The sequence below is a fragment of the Sprattus sprattus genome (genome assembly GCF_963457725.1).
Source record: "Sprattus sprattus genome assembly, chromosome: 2".
Taxonomy (NCBI): Eukaryota; Metazoa; Chordata; class Actinopteri; order Clupeiformes; family Clupeidae; genus Sprattus; species Sprattus sprattus.
Window position 1 is genome coordinate 65005125 of NC_137921.1, and position 24530 is coordinate 65029654.

Below are 24530 nucleotides of genomic sequence, written 5' to 3' on the forward strand. Positions count from 1 at the left end.
GAGGGTGTTGCAGCTTGCCTCCAGGCCTGGGAAACCAATGGCATGAACAACGGCCTGTCAAGACGCTTCCCTCCACTCTCCCTGGTGACCCTTCGTCCCTCAATCCTCTAGAAATGCTTTAAGCTCTTGAATAGACCTCTATCTGCAGGCTGCAGATAGTGTTTAGTGTGAGGGGGGAGGTTAAACCCACATACATATCAACAAGGAGCAAGTGGGGTCGTGGATCATCTTTGGGCAGGCTTTGGAGAAAAAACTTGGCCCATTCAGTGAATAGTTCAGTGTTTATCCACCTGTTATCTGACATCCTGAGGAAGGCATTCTCGGGAGCCCCAAAGAGCCAATCTGCCTTCATCTTCTTGCCCTTGAAGATTATCAGGTTCGGCCCATACCCACCACCAGTATTGATGCAGGAAAGGCAGGTTGAGGTTTCTCCTTTCTCCCCAGCAGTGAACTCAAAACAAGGTGACCCAGCCTCGGCAGCCACCCTGGTGGTCCTCGAGCCCAGTCTCATCACAATTCCAGATATGATCTGGAACATTCTCCAACCCCAGTCTGTCAATTGTGTGATATTTTTTTGAACCACGTATTCACAACAGTGCGGTTGAATCCAGCAGCTCTGTTGGCTGACAGAGCCTCGGGTTTCCTGATCCTGAGTTTCTGGTTGCGCCTCAAAAAAAAACCTAAACCACTTGTAACCAGCCTTTCCCTTAACTTCACTGAATCTCCCGATTCCTGTCTTGGTGGCAAACTGGGAGGCCAGTCGCTGTGTATCACTCATCCTCAGGGGGAATCCTCGTTTTGCTAATGTGACTATCATCTCCCCAAGCTCTACCTCATCCTCACTGCTGATGATCGGCTTTCTCCCTATTGTGTGCTCCAAGTGACCATTACCTTTTACCACAAAAGATCTAGCCTGACGATGTCATACTCATAATTCTTGTCAGAATATGAGTCTGATGCTGCTCCATTGAGCTGTGATTATTGGGCGTGTTTCAACGAACGAGGAAAAAAAATGCTTCTTCGCTCAATTGGATACCTAGAACCAATCAGAGCAATGTAGTATGACCATCTGATACATTAAACTTTTGCCGGATCCCGTAGGAAGGAGTCAATGTAGACATAAAAAAGTTGTGTAGATAGCTTAACCCTCCGTTCCGATTCTTAGAGAGCTCTCTTGACTCCTTGATGTCCAGTCAGAGAGGTGTCTGACGAGACATCAAGGATAGCCAAAAATGTTTAGATTTTCGATGATTCGGGACACTCTATTCAGACAGGATGTGGCGTCATCCCGCTGTGTGTACATATCTGCTCGCACTAGCGCGCTCTGTCAGGGTTCAAATACACATACAGTTAATCCTCCAATTGTGGCCGGGACTTTTATTTACTTAGGCTGCACAGCGCACAGGCCTTTATTTGGGGCAGGCTTGTATTAGGGGCAGGCCTTTATTTCTTACTTATCTTCTGTTATAGAATTTTATTATTTAAATAATGGGCATAATTGCAGTAGGCTAATATAATTCATTGCATATGCGTTCCTGCACATCGCGTACCGCTTTAGGTGCGGTTTCAACGTAAAAAAAATAAACATCGGAGTTATGGTCTCCAATGTCAGTCACGGAGAAAAAGATTTCCAAAGCCTTGGTTTTAATCATTTTTCTAGACACTCTATTATGCTTATCGCGGACTGAAAAAATGGATTCAACGAGCTGGTTTGATATCCAGCCTAACTTTCTTTCTACCTCCACCTGCTAGTCGTAGCCTATCGCATTCGTCTCGGGTCAATGTCAAACTTCTTTGCTGCTTTTTCTCCCGAATGTTCTTCAGCAATCAGCATACACCATCTCTTTGAATTTAATATCAAAGTTACGTAAGTCTACAACTGTTTTATGATCCCTTCTGGAAAAAGTAACCTAGCCAACTAAAGCGTTACAGATAAACAACAGAAGGCTATACGATACGTGCATTTTTTTTATTGCAAACAGCCCATAAAATTAGCCAACAATATTATATAATATAATATTAAACATGAGGAGAACATCTATTTGTGAAATGCATTCAATTAAATTGTGATGCCTACTTAACGACGGACTTATGCTGGTAGGCTACAGTAATATAGGCTACTTTATTTTACCCCCGGCTTGCCAGGCCTTTATTTGTTCGTATGGACCACGACCCCGGCTACTATCTGAAGCCCGGCTTCTAATTGAATCCCGGCCTTTATTTGAGGATTTACGGTACGCGTCTTTTTTCAGGCGCAGACGCTTCAGTAACGCCTTGGCAAAGTGCGGCGGCCAAAACAGCCTAGAACGCCTATTAAGCGGGCCAGCGTGCGCAACCGGGTGATGGTGCGCCTTATAAATAGGGCTGCGTGCGCAACCAGGCCAGCAAATAACCAAAATGAATTCAAGCAGACGTCAAGCTCTTGCAATTGCTGCGTTGTGGGATGAAGAGGGAAGAAATAAAAAGAAAAAGCAGTTTTGGGTGCACAAAATTCTTGAAAAAAGAAAACAGCATGGGGAATTCCACCATCTGTTCAGCGAGCTATGCCTGGATGACCTGCAGTTCCAGGACTACTTTCGGTTGAGTAGGTGTAAATTCGAAAATCTATTACAAATGGTGGGGCCAAGCATTTCGAAGAAAGACACGAAATGGCGAGAGGCAATCGAACCAACTGAAAGGCTGTGTATTTGTCTGAGGTGAGTTTCTTCCAATACATACAAATATATCGTATAGATTAGATGAATTTTTATTCTAAAACAATTGGGTTCTATTTAGCTGTTTCTGATTGGACGAGAGACGTTCCATGAACCTTTTCACGTACCCCAGAACCTTTTCACAGCTAATAATAAATCACAGTTTCATCGCGGAGTGATTTATTATTAGCTGTGAAAAGTCCGCATTTTTTGTTGCGGAGAAACTGTCAGAATAACGTTTTTTTTTTTTTTAAATCAATAACTTCGTGTTGAAATGTTAATTGGTTGACTTTAGAGTTGTTTTGTAAAAGCAATATAGCACATAGTGCAAGTACTCATCATCTAACCAGAAGTTCCAAAAGCAGAAAAGTGCAGAGTATGTACATATGTATAGTGGAAATATATACATAAATAAGATATATAAAGTATGAACAGTATTAACAGTTTCCCATACATAATTTTTTTTTGTGGTGGCCCACTACACTATCAACATCAAATCTGTAGGAAGCACTAAGCTACAAAAACTTATAAGTGTAAATGACCATTGTTTTGTTAATTGCAGATATCTTACCACTGGAGACTACAAGAGCTTGGGGTTCAGGTTTCGGGTTGGCTCCTCTACGGTAGGTGGCATTGTGAATTCAGTGGCTACAGCCATCTGGGAATGTCTGGTCGCTGAGTACATGCCAGTACCAACTACCAGGGACTGGAAGGACATTGCCGAAAGTTTCAATCATCTTTGGAATTTCCAAAATTGGCTCGGCGCAATCGACGGCAAGCATGTGCAAATCCAAGCCCCAGCCAGCACAGGATCCTTGTTTTTTAATTACAAGGGGCACTTTTCTCTTGTGCTGTTGGCTGTGGTGGATGCGCACTACCGCTTACGTGTGATTGACGTCAGGGCTTATGGGAAATCCAGCGATGGAGGGACCCTGGCTGCGTCTGGCTTTGGAAAGGCCTTGTTTTCCCAGACCCTTCAGCTCCCCTCAGATGTCCCTCTACATGGTGCTGAGGATCAGAGCCCAGTCCCCCATGTGTTTGTGGCAGATGAGGCGTTTCCTCTGCGCTTGGACATGATGAGACCCTTCCCGGGTCAGTTCCACCCAAGGGAGAGGAGGGAATTTGGCCGAATCTCGATTCTTCTCCTTGCCCCTTTTGCCTAGTCTTGTCTTAGTCTTAACCCTAGCACTTGCAAGTGTAAGGGCCAAGGGCTGAGATCTTTCCCCTATGAAATGAGACGCCACTAGGTTTCGGGTACGTCATGCGTGACTGTATGAGCTATGAAACTAGCGATTTAAAAAAAAGTCTAATGAAGAACATGGTTGCAAATATATATGTATACAACTGTGTAGAGCACGAAACAAGACTGTCGTCATTTTTAAATTAATTATAAGCCAAAAATACTTACATGTAGTGTATGTAGCATGATAGCTGGCAAGCTACCATATAAGCCAATGGAGTGGTGGTATACGCGCTAAATGTATCCTAAAACTACCGTTTGAAAGCTTCAGTTAAGACCGACAATTCTATGCATCGCTCGTGTAGTACATTTCAGATCAAACCGAGTCATTATAAACATATAAAAAGTTGTGTAGATAGCTTTATTCATGTAAAATATTCCTCGCTTCAAGCAGCCATGTTTTTTTTTTAAATTCCCGAGCTGGTTTCGCGGTGTGCTTTGGGATAGCCCTTGGAGGACCAAGGTAGCTCTCCGATCATCTCAAAAACAAGGGCCATACACCCCTTAAACTTACCCCTTAATCTTGATCAAGTTGGGTATTGAGACACCACTAGCTCTCACATGAACGCGCAATTTCAAGGGTAAGGGGTAAGGGGAAGTATTGAGATTGGGCCTTTAACTACCGGCTGTCTCGGGCCAGGAGGATGGTGGAAAGTGCATTTGACATTCTGGCATCAAAGTTGCGTCTCTACCGGAGGGTTCTGGGGGTGTCTCCACAGGTTGCAGAGAGGGTGGTGAAAGCCACCTGCATCCTCCACAACTTTTTGCACTGGGAGACAGAGGAACATGAAGACTACCCCACCCAGTGGCGGACCTACTCATTTTGGGGCCTAAGGCAAACATAGCCAGTGGCCCTCTTCATCCGTTCTTTTAACGCAAAAAAAAAGGCCACCTCAAAGGCACCTATCAGTATACGACCTTACACTAAATTAAGACATGGTGAAGTCTCAGATATGTCAAAATGCCAAATGTTTATTTTTCAAAAGAAATCATAACAGTCATATGAGTGTGTGTGTGTGTGTGAGAGAGAGAGAGAAAGAACAAATGAACAATTACAATGGAACAATAGCAGTTACCAAACAATGAATGGTTATAACAAATACAAACAAATATACATACATTGCTGGAATACAGTCAGTGTGTGTGTGTGTGTGTGTGTGTGTGTGTGTGTGTGTGCGTGAGAGAGAGAGTGGATGAGAGAAAAACTGTGTGTGGGTGGCTGTGTGTTTGTGAGATTGCAATTATGAAATAAAACAATTACAATAACAACAGCAAATACAGACCAATGTATGTCAATATAATGTCATAACAACTATACATAGGGTGTGTGTGTGTGTGTGTGTGTGTGTGTGTGTGTGAGAGAGAGAGAGAAAGTGAGGAAGGCATGGAGATGGGGAGAAAGTGTGGTTTTGCAAAGATTAGTTGTGTATGCCAGTGAGAGAAGAGAGAAGGGAGAGAGTGAGAGGAAGAGAGTATATGTACATGGAGAGTGTGTGTGTGTGTGTGTGAGACTGAGTGAGTGAGTGTGTGTGTGTGAGAGAGAGAGTGATAGTGGATAAGCGAGAGAAAGGGAGTATGGAGAGTGTGTTGGATAGGGATGGGAACCGAAACCCGGTTCTTGTTTAGAACCGGTTCCTAATGAGCCGAATCTTTGGAATCGTTAGCCAAATTCATAACCGGGTCTGTTAACGGACCTTTGTGCCGTTTGCGCATGCGCGAACTCTCCCTTTAAAAAATCAGACCGCAGCAGAAATGGCAACTAGACAGAAGCGATCTAAAGTGTGGCTTTATTTCACTCGAACAAATGCAAACATGGTCACTTGTAACGTCTGTACAACATGTATTTCGTCAAAAGGAGGAGGTACATCTACTATGAATAAGCACTTGAGCACACAACATGGTATTAAATTACAAGATTGTCATGTTTTTGATGCCTGCAGCAGCTCAACTAACGACGGCGCTTCATCCCTAACTTACCAAGGTAAACTCCTCAAAATGTTTTATCATAACGGTGTTACTCGTGTGTTATCAGCAAACGTTTGCGTTGTCGTGTTAACCATAACTAAACTTAGCATTTAATTGCTTAACAGAATGGGCGATGTTGGACATTGTCATATAACTTAGGCTAGCTTAGCTGTAGAATCTTCTATTTTCAGCTGTTGGCTTTGAGGCAGAGGCAGTGCTTGCCTCCCCTCTGTTGGTTCTAGAAAGTTTGCTGATAACACACGAGTAACACCGTTATGATAAAACATTTTGAGGAGTTTACCTTAAGTCAGGGATGAAGCGCAAAAGACTCCGTTAATAATGGCGTTGTCTAGCAACGCGTGCAGCTCCCTAGATATGGATACGTTTCTCTTTCAATTCAGTGGCAGCAATAGTTAAGTTTTAAATATACTGAATGCCTAGTTTGCGAATCATCTTTGTTCAAATACGTATGTGAGGCATTGTGTGCATGATACAAGTAAGTATGTTTCAGTACGTTATTGTGTTTGTAGTGGGTTCTACATTGCTATTAGAAGCGTTAAGCATAATAGTTCGCGATTAGCCAAACAACCAAGCAACCTACAAAAAAATATACAGTCCTTTACTCAATAACAAGGGCTTCATGTCAGATCAGAAAATTCAACGATTTTGTTAGTGCCATTTTATTGCCAGATTGAGTGTATCTCAAGAGTGCAATGAGGGAGGGGTTTAGATTGGACTAACTTAAACTAAACCTGGATGTATTGTAATATTCCAACAATTATGAGACATTTCCTGAGGTATATCTATATAGGGGTTGTTTGCTATTTTACTCATACACTCATCTGATACAGTATAGATGAGTGTATGAGTGAATGAGTGAAATAGCAATCAACAGTGCTCTGCAATGTCAATGTATAGCTTTAGAGTTGACACTCTCACCACATATGCATTTTAATATTGTTGTTTTATATTTAGTGGCAAGAATGTCTGTTTTTTTTAATAAAAGTTTTTGGTTATTTATGTAAACATTCTGTTTATGGTGTGTACAGCATTCTAGATATTTATATAAAAGAACATTAATGTAAAAAATCCGTTTGTGCTCTTTTTTCACCCCTTACCCAATAAGAATCGATAAGAGAATCGATAAGGAACCGGAATCGTTAAAATCTTAAAGGTTCTCATCCCTAGTGTTGGAGTACTTGTTGTAACTTCTCACTGGTCTTCACACATAGGTGAGGTGCATCCTACGTGTCCAGAACTCCACCTTAAAAATGAACACAATAAATACAAAAATATTTCAGGAGACTAACAAATTGCACTCATCCTACTTGTTTTTATAAACAACATGCAAATGAATACGTGTGTGTGTGTGTGTGTGTGTGTGTGTGTGTGTGTGTGTGAGTGAGTGAGTGAGTGAGTGAGTGAATGAGTGTGTGTGAGAGAGAGTGGATGAAACTAAATATCCTTAAATGGACATCAATTACCTTGGTTGTCCAGCAGGATTTCTCTGGTAGATATTCACAATGGACTTCTGTTTTACTGACGGATAACACAAAATGACAGCAGGTTATTCAAGTAGTTAGAGATTATATTGAAATGTATTGTTAAATGATTACCTTCTCTAGTTGTCCCTGCCTCAATGCTCTTCTGCTTCCACTCCTTCTGTGTCCCTCTTCTTCCTTGTTATGCCTCTCTCTCCCTGGAATGTTAAGTCCATGTCTATCTCTCCTTTCTCACTTTCTTTCTCTTCATCTCTTTTGTCCCTGTATTCATCCTGCTCATTTCTGCCTGTATTCATCCTGCTCTTTTTGATCATTGTTTATTCATCTTCTTCATAGTCCCTGTTTTCACTTTCCCTTGAATGACTTTGTATTTTATATTTGATTTGCATTTTCTCTCTCTTCCGTTATCAATTCTGCTTCGGATTCTTCGGATGGTGGCACAGTTAAGTAGCCTGGTGACACCAGCCTACGTATTTCCGCCTGAATTGATTTCAAGCTCATACTCAGTCTGGCCTAACCCCGTTGACAATCGTCTCCAGGATTCAAAATTTTGTAGGACCAATCAGCGAACAGTTCAGAGCTGTGACGCAAAACTCGTGTAACCCACCTGAATAAGTGGGTAGAATAGTAGTCGCGTGTAATTCTTTCACGCGACCGTCTCCAAGGAGATCTTTTGTTTTCTTTTCATTATACTACTTTCTTTGATACCCTGGATACACCCCAATTGATTTCTGCTCCTCGAAACCCTCTTTTTTTACCTTTTAAATCGTTTTCTTATCAATTCATATTTCTTTGCTTTAAATCATTTTACTTTTTCTACTTGATTTCCTTGACGTGAACTTGACCTGAACCTGACCTGAATTGTTTATGATATGATCCAATCTCCGATTGGTTTTTTATGTACCTTGGAACATTGGATGGCGAGCTACCCAAAGAGCGATTGAACTGCGTGGACTGGAGAAAGATAAGCCTCACATATACTGACTTTCACCATTGCACATACTATTTGTTTTGTCTGTTTAATTGTTTTATTTGATAATTAATAGAGCTCTCTTTTCTTTTGTATTATTGTTATTATTATTGTTATTATTATTATTGTTGTTATTCTTATATCTTTATATTTAATAAAACCATTGTATTTATAATAGATAGATTAGTCTTGTTGTCAGTTTTCTCCCCCCTCCAAAGCCGAGCCTATTATTAGCCCTAAGGATATTGTATCTGTCATAACTGAACCATCATATATATTGTTACGCTCCTTAGAGTACAGGGGCGCTACACTCGCCTTGGAGGAAAAGACACGAAAAGCTATCGGAAAAGTTGTCTAAACTCTCGAGAACATCAGAAAAGTAAAAGGAGAACAAGAGTATTTTCTTGTAAGTTTTATGATTGGAAAGGACGTCGTAGCTCTTCTCCCAACTGGCTTTGGGAAGAGTTTAATCTACCGAATGCTTACTAAACGTTGCTGATTGGTTAAGGGAACTCCAATGATTTTAAACCTCAAGATAAGCACCCTCCCATCTCGGAAACCAAAATGCATTGGGTTGGCCCAGACTGAAAGACGGAATGAAATGGAGTCACAGGCTGGTAATGGCCAGGCTAACAGTTAAGATCAGTCATACTAAAATTTAACCCTGCGAGCTTTGGCCTCAGCAAACCTTCCGATCACTGACTCCATATCCAGTGTTCTACTGACTTCATGTTCAATAGCGATGGAGGCAACGGCAGACAGCCTGTCCTGGGACATAGTGGATCTCAGATATGTTTTCAGCCTCTTCAATGCCGAGAAGCTTCTCTCACCTGAAGCTAGTCACAGGGAGAGTGAGAAGAAGTCTGAGAGCTATGCTCAAATTGGGATAAATATCCAAGACATTCTCCTTATATATGTAATCTAACATCTGACATGGTGATGAGATACTTGGGGGAAAGGATCTAACAGCACCTGTTATTTCCATCTTCAAGTCCTGTGCATCGACATCCTCCATTGCCTTCCTCAGTTTGTTGCAGCATTCATCTAACTTTCCTCCCTGTTCTGTGCTTCTCAATAAGTCAGTGGAGTAAAGAAATCCATATAATTCAAAAAAGGCCTGCATGTGTGAAAATCTCTCCTTTATTGTGACCTGGGCTGTATCTATCAGGTGGAGGAAAAACTCTCTTTTAAAGAGCTCCTCTGGAGAAGACAGTGTTTGCTCTCTCCCCTCATAATCAAACTGCCTCTTGGTCTTTCTTTGTCGCACCTCAGGCCAGCTCATCTCCACCTCCATCTTCTCTGCGATCTCCCTGGCATCTGTTTTTGCAGAATTGAAACCATGCTCCCGGAATTCCTCAAGCCAGTCTGACACTGCCATGATTTCTCTTTGTATGGTCTCGATAGAAACACTCGGGCTCTGCAAGATTTTAATATGGTACAACACATTATACCAAACAATGGTACTCACGATGAAGGGCCATTTCATCATGTCTTCAATGAGGCTTTCAGCACTGGAGACACATTCTGGATCTTTGTTCACACGTGCGTGCTCTTTCACAGCTTCCAATGCATCCAGAATTTCAGGCAGCTGGTAGCGAACAGCTTTGACAGAATCCACTCGACACTCCCACCTTGTTGTGGACAAGGTTTTAACAGACAAATCCTTGACATGCTTCTGAAGAATTGTCCAGCGGTGAACGGAGCCACTGAAAACATTGTAAAGCCTCTGCAACAATCCAAAATATTTCAAAGACACCACAGAAGACTTAGCAGCATCACCGACCACCAGGTTTCATGTGTGGCTGCCACACGGGACACACATGGCTTTGCTGTTCAGCTCTAGGAGTCTTGCTTGGACCCCCGGTCTCTTGCCTTGCATATTACTGCCGTTATCATAGGATTGGCCACGACAGTCGAGAAGATCTAAGTGCAGGGTTTCCAGGTGTCTTAAAAATAAATTGAGTAGTAGTCCAGGCAAAATAGCGTTTTACGACAGACTAATTGTAATAGAATTTTTTTCAGCATAGATCATTTCTATGAGGTGTCCAGAACAACATACTAAAAGTCCTAAGAAATCCAAGTTGAGGAAATATGTTTAATTCTCATCAATCTGAGATGTGTGCTAATAATGCATGGTAAAAATATGCCTCAAAATTTAAATTTTTACCTTTACTCCTATCAAAATGAAACTTTACACAATGAAAGTACCAATGAAAAGTAACATTTTTGGTATTACAAGTTTCTTTTGAAATTAATTTGAATATGCACATGAGCTCCACACTTATTGAATATGTCCATAGGCAGAAACACCATTCATATGTATGACAAATACATCGGCCAAATCTTCATCCTATCATCCTACTGCCAATGGGAGATGGCAATGTTGCTTTTAGACTGGCCTCTAACCTGAAAACTGCCTGGCTTGGTAGTACCTGCCAGGGGAATGGTGTTTCTGACTATGCAATCAGGACATATTCAATAAGTGTGACGCTCATGTGCATATTCAAATTAATTTAAAAAGAAACTTGTAATACAAAAAAGTTACTTTTTATGTATACTTTTACTATGTAAAGTTTTACTGTGGTAGGAAAAAATTAAGCCCATTGGGTGTATTTTGGGCATATTCAATTAGTGTATAGCTCATTTGCATATTCAAATTCATTTTCAAAGAAACTTGTAATACAAAAAATGTAAATGCTCATGGGTACTTTCATTGTATAAAGTTTTATTTTGATAGGAGTAAAGGAAAAAAATAATTTTTTGAGGTGTATTTTTGCCATGCATTATTAGCACACATCTCAGATTGATGAGAATTAAACATATTTCCTCAACTTAGATTTCTAAGGACTTTTAGTATGTTGTTCTGGACACCTCATAGAAATTATCTATGCTGAAAAAAATTCTATTACAATTAATTCCATTTTTGGCTCCAAAATGGGCTATTTTGCCTGGACTATAGGCCCAGGCTCAGCAACAAGAAATCCAACAAAATGCTCATGAATTGACACTCCCTTTGTCAGCTCACAATTAACAATTCTCAACACCACTGACAGCTGCTCCGTGTGGTTGACATCGGGAGTGCAGTCCATAATAACCGCATAGTATTTGGCTTTATGAACTCTATCCACTATGGCATCAGTGATGCACTGCCCAACAACGCCTATCAATTCGTTCTGAATGTTGGGGCTCAGATAGGTATCAGTCATCTCTTTCTCCTCAATCCTCCTGAGGTGCTCCTTCATAATAGGTTCGAATTTCGCCATCAACTCCACTTGACCAAGGAAATTGCCATTGCCATGCTCATTTAGATGTTCTCGATGGCCTCGAAATGCCAGGTTACGTTATGCTAAGTGTTGAACAATGGCAAGCATTCTTAGCAAAATTTCCTTCCACCTCACTATTTCAGCATTAATTAGACGCTGTCTCACCTGGTCAATCGCTGTGCCAGACTTCAGACGATGATCCAGCGTGTGCAAGCTATCTATATGAACAATATGGTCAGGAGACCACTCATGTGCACTCAGGTTAGCCTGAAGATTTTTCCAGCTATTAAAGCCGGTAGAACTAAGCTGTGTGGGTCTGCTTCCATCTCCAAACAACAGGCAACAAAAGCACAGGACAGAGTCCTTTATCTTGCTGTAAACCAGCCAGGACCTTTTTATTTTTTCTCCGTTTTTCATGGACATGTAGTAATTACTGCAAGTAAACCTCCGACCGTCTGCGTTTTTGGGGAAGTCTATATCAATTTGCACCGGCCCTTTCCTCACAAACTCGCATCGCTCACTGTCACTAACATCTATCGGCCACAGTGCCGGGTCATCATCCAATATTTGCTCAGGGTCTTGGTCAGACTCAGGAGGGGGGCTAGCGTCATTTGGCCTACTCACCACATCTCCGTCTTCATCATCATCGTGGCTTTGGTACTCTTCCTCCACCAACTCCACTGAACTAATTGCAGCTTGCAACTCCGTATCCCCTGCACTAGCTAGCCCGCTAGGACCAGGCTCGGAGTCGCTTTCTGGCTCAACCGGTGGTGGTGGCGGAACAGAAGCTGTAAAAAACTTTGACAGCTTCGGCAGTGTGGCGATATATTTTTTGGTTTCCTCTTTCTTTTTCTCCCAACCACTCGGACGATTACGCTTCATCTTTCTTTCAAAGTGTGTACTGACGTTCAACGTTCACTAACGTTCATTCCTCTTTACAGGTGGAACAGTCCATTGTTTGTAGTGCAAAGGGGGGCGGCGGTAATATGAATTAGACTTTCTGATCTTTTTTTTTTCATTTTGTTTATTTATTTGTTTGTTTAAACATTATTTTAATTTACTATGATACTAGTGTGGGCGCTTCTGGTCTGTGGCCGTGAGTACTGCTGGTAGGGGGGGGGGGGGGGGGGGGGGGCAACTCGTCGTGGGCTTTCTGCTGGTTGGGGGCCTAAGGCAGTTGCCTAGTTCGCCTCAATGGTAGGTCCGCCACTGACCCCACCCTATCCTCTGTGGAGCAGATAGCTGTCCAGCACCTGGATCGTGTTGGCAGCAATGCCTCGAGAGAAGCCCAGGCTGTGAGGGAGACCTTCACAAGCTATTTCTCCTCTCCAGCTGGTGCTGTCGATTGGCAAGACAACATCTAAAACTTACTGTTGTAAACAAATCAAAAAAACATACAATCGAAATGAATCTTTCAAATGATTTTATTTACAGTCATTGTGTGTGTGTGTGTGAGAGAGAGTGAGTGAGTGAGTGAGTTGCTCAAAGGTCACCAAATTCCACTTCGTGTAAAAGCTTCTGAAAGCCCATGCGGTTTGAGCGGGTGAGATTGTCCAGTCTCTGGAATGCAGGCAAGAGGCTCAGCAGAAAGTGTTCATCCTCATTGGTTTGTGTATTTAAGGCCCCAAGGATGCTCTGCTGGTAGTCCGTCAGGGGTGGGGCTGTCCTCTTACGGACGGGACAGCAGTGGAGGTTGAGGCCTTTGGTTGATAGGGATGGGGTCTCCTGGGTGTGTGCGCGTGTGGTGTGTATGTGTGTGGTGTTTGTGGTGTGTGTGTTTGTGGTGTGTGTGTGTGTCTACGGGGATCTATTCTGCTGAGTCCTCTTGCCCTGCTTGAAAGGTGAGGAGAGGCTGGTGTGCTGTGTGTGGGGATCCCGACCTGTCTTCTATTCCAAACTCCTGTTTGACATATATCGGGTAAAAAGGTGTAAATCAGTTTACTCAACTCATTGCATACCAGGCTCAAATGCAGGTAAGTAAACACATTATAAATAAACCATGGTGTTAAGATTTATGAATTCAACTCCCGACCCTTCCATTTATGTTAAGTCTCTTTACTATGGTGCCAATTACCTGGGGGGATGGGGCCAGCACATGGTCATGGATGGGAAATAAATTAAGACATATCTGTTGAAAAAAAGGTACATAGCAAGACAAAAAACAGTTTGTTTAATAAATAAAATTAAACTGCAGTTAATAGATTTGTGAATTGATACATGATAAAGTCCAACAAATTCCTACTTCTGTGTCTTTATGGTCCATGTTTGATGATGTGCCCCTCTCTTGGACCAGGGGTTCCAAGAAAGACAGTATGCCCATGAACTTCCACCTGGTCTTTCTTCCACCCTCCGCTCCACTTTTTGTTTTCCTCTCCTCTCTCCTTTCCCTTATGTACTTATCGCGGAAGTACCATTTTTTCTTGCACTCTTCCGCTGCACACATACACAACAGACAAAAGTTAGCGAACCTATTTCAAAAGGCCTTTATAAAGGGCATTTTACTCACCACAGAGATGCACCCGCTGGCTCACAAAATACCAAGCATTGGCTCTTCAATTGGTATTACAATAATGTTTCGACTGTGGGTTATAAAGTTCTTCAAACTCGAATACTGCTAAGATCAGACTTTCGTCTATCTGTGACACTTCCATTATGAATGATATTTCACCGCTACAAGCATTGAAATTTAAGTTCTTTTTCAAGTAGTAAAGCCCGCCTCTTGCTTGATCTGATTGGCTGCTTGGGCCGAAAACAGGAAGAAGATAGTTAAATGGTAAAGCCCGCCTCTTGCTTGATCGGATTGGCTGCCTAGACCGAATATGACATTGATGAGCGGTGCACCTCTCTGCCTTGCGCTGGAAAGTTGAGAATAGTTCAACTTTTAAGCGCACCTAAATAACGCTACAAAAACGCAACGCGTGGTGGAGAAGGGGCGCACACGCAAAGCGCGCCGTACCATAGGAATCAATGCATTTGCTCGCGTCCCGTTTTTAAAAAATGCGTATGTGTATTTGAACCCTCAGACGGCAGTATGTGGTGTCATCACGCTGTGCGTTGGCAAGCACGTTGTTAGCAAGCGAGCAATCATCATCAGCTACTGACAGCGACATGGCTAACGTATACATCCCTAACGAATTCAGACAATTCTTTGGTAATCAATCACAACATGATTGCCCCCGCTCGTCGAGCGAAAGCTGTCCGATTAAAAGTGCACCAACGGTCTATTCCCGGGTGGTGGAATAGCCCGTTGTAACGAACGCCTGCAGCCCCCGCTCGCCAAGCGAAAAGTGTCCCTATTTAGTGCCTCTTCGTCGGTCTAACTACAGTCCCGGGTGGGGGGATAGCCAGCTGCTTAGCATAACTGCCATTCAGAACCAATGGTAATGCTACCAAGCTAGGCTAGCTAGGTATGCTAACTGTCGGTATACATCGTTAAAAACCACCAAAATACTCATGTCACTGGCTTTATTTTGAGAATGGCATGTTAGTTGTACATTTAATATCAGTACAGTTGTTTAATTACTGCTGATATTTACATTTACGGTCTGTAGCCTTGTGGTCTACTGACTCTGCTACTGTAGCCACCGTAACCATTATGTCCGCCATTGATTTAGAAATAAAACAATAAGGTCCGGTTAGGGAATGGCGCACAGAGTTATGGGTAATAAATGCCGCCATTAGGGCATCAAGGAAGCTCAGACGCTCTCTTGAAAAACGACCGTTATGTGACGTATTTCAAGGTCTCTGACTAAAGCGGAACTGAAGGTTTAAGACCAATGGGACAGTCCTTGCTCTCTGAATAGGAAGGAAGGAAGGAGGCATTTTAAGCCCTTCGGAACGCAGGGTAAATCACATAAAATATGTCCCACTAACAGGCTCCTGAGACACCGCCATCTTGGTACGATTTGGAATCTACCGTTAATTCAACTAAAGCGTTGGTTGGTCATCTGTCCATCATCGTATAAAGCCCGCCCTGACAATTTGATTGGTCCGGCAGAATCCTGCCTTCTGATAATCTCTCCCCAACGGCGCAGAGCCAGACCGAACTTCCCAACCTCAAATTTTGTGGCCGGGGTTTGGTCTGGTATCCAGGCTACAAAAGATCACTAAGAACTAGGCATGGGCATATTCACCGATGCGCATCGGAAAATCGATACGACATGTAAGATGCAGTTGCATCGATTTGCAAACGTCTGCATCGGTAAAAACTGCACATAAACTCGAGATGCATCGTATCAAAATGATCTGCATCGATACAAACCGATTATTATCTATTATTATAACTTTTTAGAAACATGTCTCTGAGTTTCAGTTGTGTTTCTATGCCTACCCCTCCAGACTCTGCTCAAATCTCGGCTTGCGCGCATAGGCGGGTCCAAACAAACGTGCTTGACAGTGCTTTCAAAAAGAGGCGGCCAGCCAGTCAGATAGCGCGTTAGCATGGAGGAAAACGAAACGGAGGTAATACATTCGGTTGTGGGCTTTAAGTCTACGGTATGGAAAGATTTGGGCTTCTACAAACGAGATCTTTCTTAAAAAGAACTTGAAAAAGACCCATCTGGGTTAAGTGTTTGGATTCACTTGTCTTAATTTCCAGATGGGGAACTGTTACTCCCTTGTTATGGCCATTTGTTCATAATGATGAATCATATTACAGTGCATGGAGATAATGAGTATACCCCTTTTGAAAAGTAACATTATGAACTATATTTCAATAAGTACACGTGTTATTTCCAAAATGTGCACTGAGTAAATGGAAAAAATGTCACCTAAGTTACATTATTAACCTTACTTTGCTCATCAGATATTGTATGCACATTTTGGGCATAACATTTACCTATGCACATTTTGGAAATAACTTGTGCTTATTAAAATGTTGTTCAAAATGTTACTTTTCAAATGGGGTGTACTTATCAATGGTGTGCATTGTATATTTTGGGGGAAATGCAATATGTTCCTGTTAATGCTTTCCTATTAGTTTTTATAGTGGATGGAATCTCCTGGCCTGCACCTTTTTGTATTAGCCCATTTTATTTGGTTTACCTCATGTATAAACGTAAAGCACTTTTAAAGGCTTAACTGGAAAACATGCCTTTGTGTAGGGCTTAAATTGTTCTACAACATGCACTAAAGAGAAATCTGAATTTTTGTTTAAGGTTACACTTGTATCCTAAAGTTCCAGAGACCTACAATGAATTACTCTCTAAGTTGTACTTCTTTTGTTTCAAAATAAAAGGCACAGCCAGCTTTAATGCTTCAAGTGGCATAACTTGAACTATGTATTCCATGGTGTACTTTTCTTCTGCATTGCATCGCATCGTATTGTATCGTACTGGATCGCATTGCATACCTAGCTTGGTAGCATTACCATTGGTTCTGAATTGCAGTTATGCTAAGCAGCTGGCTATCCCCCCACCCGGGACTGTAGTTAATTTCCAGTAAGTGCACCACGGAGTATTAGATTTTGAACAACACTCACCTGCTGAGAATCTGCGTACCTAGTAAGTGTGTACTGTGTATAAGTATACTCATGGAGGTATGGAAACGGAACATAGCACGGGTCAGAGCATGATACAAAAATTTGCGGAGATTGTAAGGTGTCAGTGATGCGAGAAGGGGCGACACGGCACTCGTTTAACACGACCAATTTAATTTCTCATCTAAAAAGCCATCATCCTGAATTACATGACGCATTTCTTAAAAGTAAGCCACAAAAACCGGTGCCAGCTAAGACCCGCCAGCAGCCTCTACTTGCATTTGAGAAAGCTAAGAAATTTAGCAACGACCACCCAAAGGTGAAAGCTCTGAACAAAAACATTATTGAGTTTATTGCTCTCGATAACCAGCCGTTCAGTGTGGTGGAAGATGTTGGCTTCAGCAGGCTATTGAAGCACTTAGAGCCACGGTACGATATGCCTAGCCGTCTCTATTTTTCTGATGTTGCCTTACCTGAACTTCAAAGTACTGTCTCCAATTACGTAGAGAAGCTCCTCACTGATGCCGCCCATATTAGTTTTACCACGGACATCTAGTGTGAGCCCTGTCAGCGTGTTGAGTCTCACAGCTCAATGGCTCGATAAAGAATTTATACTAAAAAGGCTTTACTACAGTCGCAGGAGTGCTCAGGTTCTCACACAGCAGCTGCAATAGCATCCGCTTTTGACGGCATGTTTGGGAAATGGAAGATAGCTAAAGAGACTGTGCATGTAGTGCTTCGTGACAATGCGCACAACATGGCAAAAGCAATGGTGGACTTTGGTGTGCCAAGTCTCCCATGCATGGCTCACACGCTGCAGTTGGTTGTGCATGAAGGTGTCCTGTCTCAGCGTAGCATTGCGGATGTTGTGGCCGTGGGAAGGAGAATAGTGGGGCATTTCAAACACTCAGGTTGCATACAGTTGCTTAATAGATGTACAGAGGGAGCTCGGAATGCCAATAAAACGACTTCAACAGGATGTCCCCTCACAGCAAAAGGACACCGCAGCGGATCCGCCGCGGAGGTGTCGCGGGTTCCGCAACGGACCCGCGAAACAGACCCGTATCGGGATCAACTTGCACAGTCTAACAGATCCGGTACGAAGGCGGTAGTGGAGCCCGCATTGGCTCCGCACTGTATCCGGTCCGCATCCGTGCTTACCTCGAGGACCCGCCGTGGCTCCGCACTGTATCCGGTCCGCATCCTTGCATACCTCGCGGACCCGTCGTGGCACCGCACTGAATCCGATCCGCGCTTAACACCTTATTACCTCCGCAGAGGTGGAGGTATATTGTACATATTCTTTTGTTTAGTAGCCTAGCCTACATTCATTGTGAGATTATGTCAAAACCTATTCCTAGAGAACCCTGTAGCCTAATGTAGATAATGAAAGTAGGAATATTTGTTTATATTATACCCTCATCTTCAAACAGCATCGAAATAGTGCTATATAATAATAATAATAATAATAATAATAATAATAGGCCTAGGACGTTGCAGACATCAAAAAGCGTGCCTATTCAACTTCAATGAAATGCTGCGCCACAAACAGTCTTGTCTCCTTATTCTACTTTGCCCTGTTTCTACAATTTGCATTATATCTGTCCATAAGCACAGCTTAACTATCATAAAATGAATAACTGATGAATGACGAGAAGTGCAATAAAAAAGTGTATTCAACAGTTGATTTAGTCAGTCGATTCGATTTAATAGGCTATTCCGTGTGTGGGGACTCAAGTGCGGACGGCACGGCACGTCTTCTCGTGGCCCGATCCCCAGCCAGATTGAACCACCTTATAATGTGTCGCGTGACCTCAGTGTCCGTAGCGGACCGTGTCAGAGCGTTTTTTTCTAACTGCACCTGTAATCAAACAGACAGATTGTATGTTTAAGAAAACAAAAAAAGACGACTTACACATAAAACATTCCAAAATCAACACTACACTAAATAACTCACATGGTCATTTACAACACATTAGGCGGGTCAATATATAATTGAGGGACTGTTGAAGTCCATGGGATATATCTTGCTATATCTATAATGTTTTTATGTTCATTAAGATCATGTCTTTACAAAATTCCACAATTATGTATTATGGAAACAATAATTAATAAAGATTACTGGATATCACTAAAATGTCAACTAAATAACCGTGCAAATTTAAAAACAACCACCTTCTAATTAGCTAGACTCTTAACAATAATAAAATGAGCTTATTTAAAACTGGTTTTGATTGTGTTATTTTTATTAAGTAGGGATAATCGTCACAGATATTTCTTTTTTTGTCAATATATTAAATAACATATCGTATCTGTGTCCGAGAAATCACCTTAAACTTTTCAGTTACCCGTTACAAAACACCCCTCCAGGAAGCATACTAATTCCAAATCATATGACCTGCTCCACATGACAATGCTAATTCCCTCGAGTGAATACGCTAAAGTTGCAGCCTAACTACTACCATAGCATACAAGCTCATTGACTAATATTCACCCTACTTTATTGACCGAAATACCAGTACCAGCGAAATTATCAGCTTGATGTATAGTTTGCATCGCAAACGTGAACATTAACACATTCACTAGCAATAACTTGCAAAATGTTGCAATCGCACCTAGCAGCATGCTAGCTAAGAGCTACATGCCGCTACCATAGGCTACATATGAGTAACTAATTAAAACAGACCAGACCAGACCTAATAACAATGTGTTTTTTTTAATCACTCTACCATAACATATTCTGCCGAAATTGCTATCCCATTTTAAATCAAATAGCTTCAGCCTCACATGATCATCACATCAGCTAATAGTCTGATGCATAAATGGTATGATACAATATCAAACAATATTATTTACACAGCATTAATATACATGATGATTAAAAAAAAAACACAAAGGCAAATGTTTACTGTGAATGTCGCAATATATCAATAAATCAATACACTTACTTAAGAGGGCTCAGCTCAATGGTATACCTCAAAGAAAATCTGGAAGCAATGAGAGGCGGCAAATAAAAAATTCACTGATATGGGCTCTGAGGTGTAGCCACGGCCGTTACAGCCGTTAAGGCGCGTCCGCGTTCGTGGATCCGATTTAGGTCCGCCCAGGATCGCTGTTTGACAGTAGAATTTACCGCGCCGCCCGGAGGCTGACCTGATCCTCTTGGCGGCGCCAAAACGGTCCTCTTGATGCACGTCAAAGGCGCGTCCGGCCCCCGCATCAGATGTGGGTCCGCTCGGGAGCTGCTGTTTGATAGTAGCATTTACTGCGCCGGCCGGAGGCATCAAAACGAATGTGACAGTCACGCAAGTTTGGCGATTTAAATGCAGATCCGCGTTTGAGTCTCCTGCTGTGTGGGTCGTGACTAGATGCAATTCCACCCATTACATGATGCAGAGCCTAGTCGAGCAGAAGAGGGCATTGGGTGCATATGCCGCGGATTTCGAGCTTCCTGCAACTCTGGCAAATCAGTGGGGAATCCTTGAAAATATGATCTCTCTTCTCGCTCCCTTTAAACAGCTGACCAGAGAAATAAGCTCTGCAGAAGCCTCTGTTGCTGTCAGTGGCGGTTCTACAGGGAGGCCCGGGGTGGCCCGTGCCCCCGTAGACATGTCCCTGGCCACCCCTGCGGCCACCCCGTGCTGACCAAATATGAACAATCATATGGGTGAAAGACTAACTCAAAGGACTCAGGTGAAATTAAAAAGGATGCAAACATCGGAGATGTCGCCAACTTGACTGCTATCTGAGACTGATAGTAACGTTGGCGACATCTCCGATGTTTGCATCCTTTTTAATATTCAAATATGTCCGACCCATTCAATATGAGTCCTTTGAGTTAGTCTTTCACTCAACCGGATACGAGTCCGGCCCATTTCACCTGAGTCATTTGAGTAAGTCTTTCACTCAACAGGATACGAGTCCGACCCATTTCCCCTGAGTCTTTTGAGTTAGTCTTTCACCCAGCCGGATACGAGTCCGACCCATTTCACCTGAATCCTTTGAGTTAGTCTTTCACCCAACCGGATAGCCTACGAATCCGACCCATTTCACCTGAGTCCTTTGAGTAAGTCTTTCACCCAACCTCAATTGATTGATACCGCAAGCAAGCCCGTCGTCAGATTCATTTTCTACGGTTGTAACAGCATTAACGCTACTTTCAGGCCGTGTTTAACGTGTAAGGTAAGGTAGATAAGCTGACTTAAATCATTTGATGACTTCTTTCAGTCAAAATCGACTGTAACTCGTCTGAACCAATTTTCTTGAAATTTGTTTATTGTAAACATGACAATTAAATTATTAAATTAAGTAGGCCTAAGAATAAAAAATAAGTATCTATTCACAATTTCCGAAATTACATATTTAATTCTGAAGCTGCCTAACCAGCCAAGCCTATCATGTTACAATTTGTTCAATGTATCTAGGCTTGCTGTGTGTGTGTGTGTGTGTGTGCTTGCGTATTTCCCCTGGATATCCTCAAAACTGCATTACAGTGGTTTGCTGTGAGCGTGCGCATTAGGCACTAGGGAGTGGGCTGCTGGGCTCATTCAGCGACAAAATTTCTACTGATTCAGATTCAAAGGACTCAAAAGATTCGGATCTTTTTAGTGATTCACTCAAAGGACTATGAATCTTCTAAGTGAATCGAAATTCCCATCACTACTACTACTACTTTTGGTAAACGGTTGTCGTGAATATGAGACTCTCCTGCTGTCAAATCAGGACCAATCAGAGAAGAGCCACTCTTGCTTTGGTTCCCGCCCACACAGGGTCAAAAGTTGAGAGAACTTTTGACAATGCTCTGTATTTGCACCCTTTACTGTATTTTTATTTTTTATGGCCCTACCCAGGGTTGCCAGGTCTGTGTGACAAAACCAGCCCAATGGCCAATCAAAACCAGCCCAAAACCAGCCCAATGGCCAATACAACCAGCCCAATATTAGACAGGGTTTTTCCTACAAAAAATGTTGCGCGCTTCGCGCGCACATACTGTGTCGTGACAGCTAGATAGATAGTAGTATATCAGCTAGACATAGATAGTAGTATATCAGCTATCAGCTATGACAGCTAGATAGATAGTAGATATCTATTTTTTTTTAGCGGTGGGTCTGGGAGTCTCGTGGCAGACTGAGAGCATGGTGCTTGTGTGTATGTGGGCGTGTCCCACGTCGCGTCACATGCCCCATGTGTGTACGTGCTGATCTGAAGTTTGGTAGGATTTGGGCATAAATAAATCATTTAATTTAAAATATGGATTTGTATTCATATAATTTGCATGCAAAATAGGTCTTCACGAACCAGCGGACAGAGAATTTAACCCCCGGCAACACTTCAAAAGAAGCCCAATTCCGCGGTAAAACCGCGTACCTGGCAACACTGGCCCTACCTCTCTTACACCTGCACTCATTCTTATAATGTTAAGTTCTATATGTTTTTAAAGTAATATAAGTTTATAATCTTTAAATTTCATTTGTTGCGTTTTTTTTTAATGTGCCCCCCTGGTTAAACCCTGGCCCCTCCTTGGCCCCCCTTGTAAAGAACCGCCACTGGCTGCTGGTGTGATCCCCGCTGTTGTGGCCCTTACACGACTACTTAGCCGGCCCAGTGACACAGACAGTGGCGTACAGACAGCCAAACGTTCCCTGCTGGAAGCTCTCACTAAGCGCTTAAACGGTGTGCAACATGAGGCACTTTATTCGCTTGCGAAACGCGTCACAGGTAGGCTTAACGCTTTAATTATACACTAGGCTATTAAACTATCGGGCTGTACATTTATTAATTTAATGTATTGCTTTTTCATTGCCAAAACTGAGTCTGCTATTTCTGTTATTTTGTAGGTACACATGTAGCCTATCTAGCTGAACCCACAATTCCTAGGACTGCCAGCCCTTTTGAATACTGGAGAATCATCCAAGCCCGTTTCCCTCCTCTTGCGCGGGCTGCACGCAAGTACCTGTGTGCACCCAGCACAAGTGTTGACAGCGAACGATTATTAAGGGTTGCCTCCCACGTGATCGATGAGAAGAGGAATAGGATAGCCTGTGAAAAGGCAGAGATGCTGATATTTGTTTGGACAAACCTATCTATTATGTTGGATCTATCTGAATGCTAGACAAGGGTGGTTACTAAAGTGTATTATTAATAATGAAACTAATAATGAAACCACTGCATAGATCTGTTTGAATTGGTTTGGCCTACTCAGCTGAAGTTTTTGAAGGTCTCAGTCATTTTACTCTACATTTAAAGTTTACAGTGTTACAGCTGCATTTCTGTGCATTCGTGTCATGTTGTGTAAACAAAGATTTAGGTTAATAAATGTTCATAAATCTGCCATATTTGAAATAAATTCAATAGTTTTAATGAGTGAATGTCTATTTCTAAAATTACACAAATCAAGTTTTTAATGTTCAGTATCTACAGCAGTACCCTATCATAATCACAGATTCATTCTAGTACAGGAGATACTTTTCAATAATTAAAAAGCAGCGGTGTATATATCGGCATCGGCAATCAACCAAATTGAGCTTGTAAATATCGGATATCGGCTAAAATTCAATATCGTGCATCCCTATAATAAATATGTAGGTTTATAGCCTATGGCAGTTGCGCATAGCATACTCAGCTGCATAGCCTATAAAGAGAAGTAATTCCCCTAGAGTAGGTCGCTGATACACCGAACGTTGCCAATTCACAGAACAAATATTCACATTAATTTCCCACCTTTTGTAAGTCATGTCATCCATTCATATCACATGAATCATGAATCAACAATACCAGTACAGCTTAAACTGTAATGTGTTTTTGTTTCATTTCGCAATGTATTTACTGTAAAATCAACGAAAGATTTGTGAAATTTGATAAAAATCAATTTTGACCGGTGGCTAGGTGTAAACATTGTATTTGATTAGCTAAAAACACACATAATTACTAAATTACCACTAGAGTAGAGTATCCCAAACAATAATTTGAAACCTTATAGCCATGCAATAGCATAGAGGTCAGTTAAAACAAGTTGTTTGGTGAACTGAATCGGTCGGAAAATAGCCAAATTCACTATGGAAATCGGCTGTCACTCGGCTATTAACGAACCAATACCTTTCAAACTCGGTGATAGTATTCACAACTTATTTGTCCTTCATTCTACCAAATATAATGAAACCAATCGGCATATGGTATTGCACCCGTGAGGCAAGCAAGAGGAGAGTTTTGTTCAGGTATCCATTGACCTATTTACCATCGAAATGTCTTAACTTTTCATTGTAGCTGCATGACATGCTATTCATGTTTTTTTTTTTTTTTAAATAAAAAAACGGAAATCATTTATTTCTTTAACTTCATATGGGACTAGACTTAGACCGAATCTCGATTCTTCCCCTTGCCCCTTTTGCTTTGTCTTTGTCTTAAACCTAGCACTTGCAAGT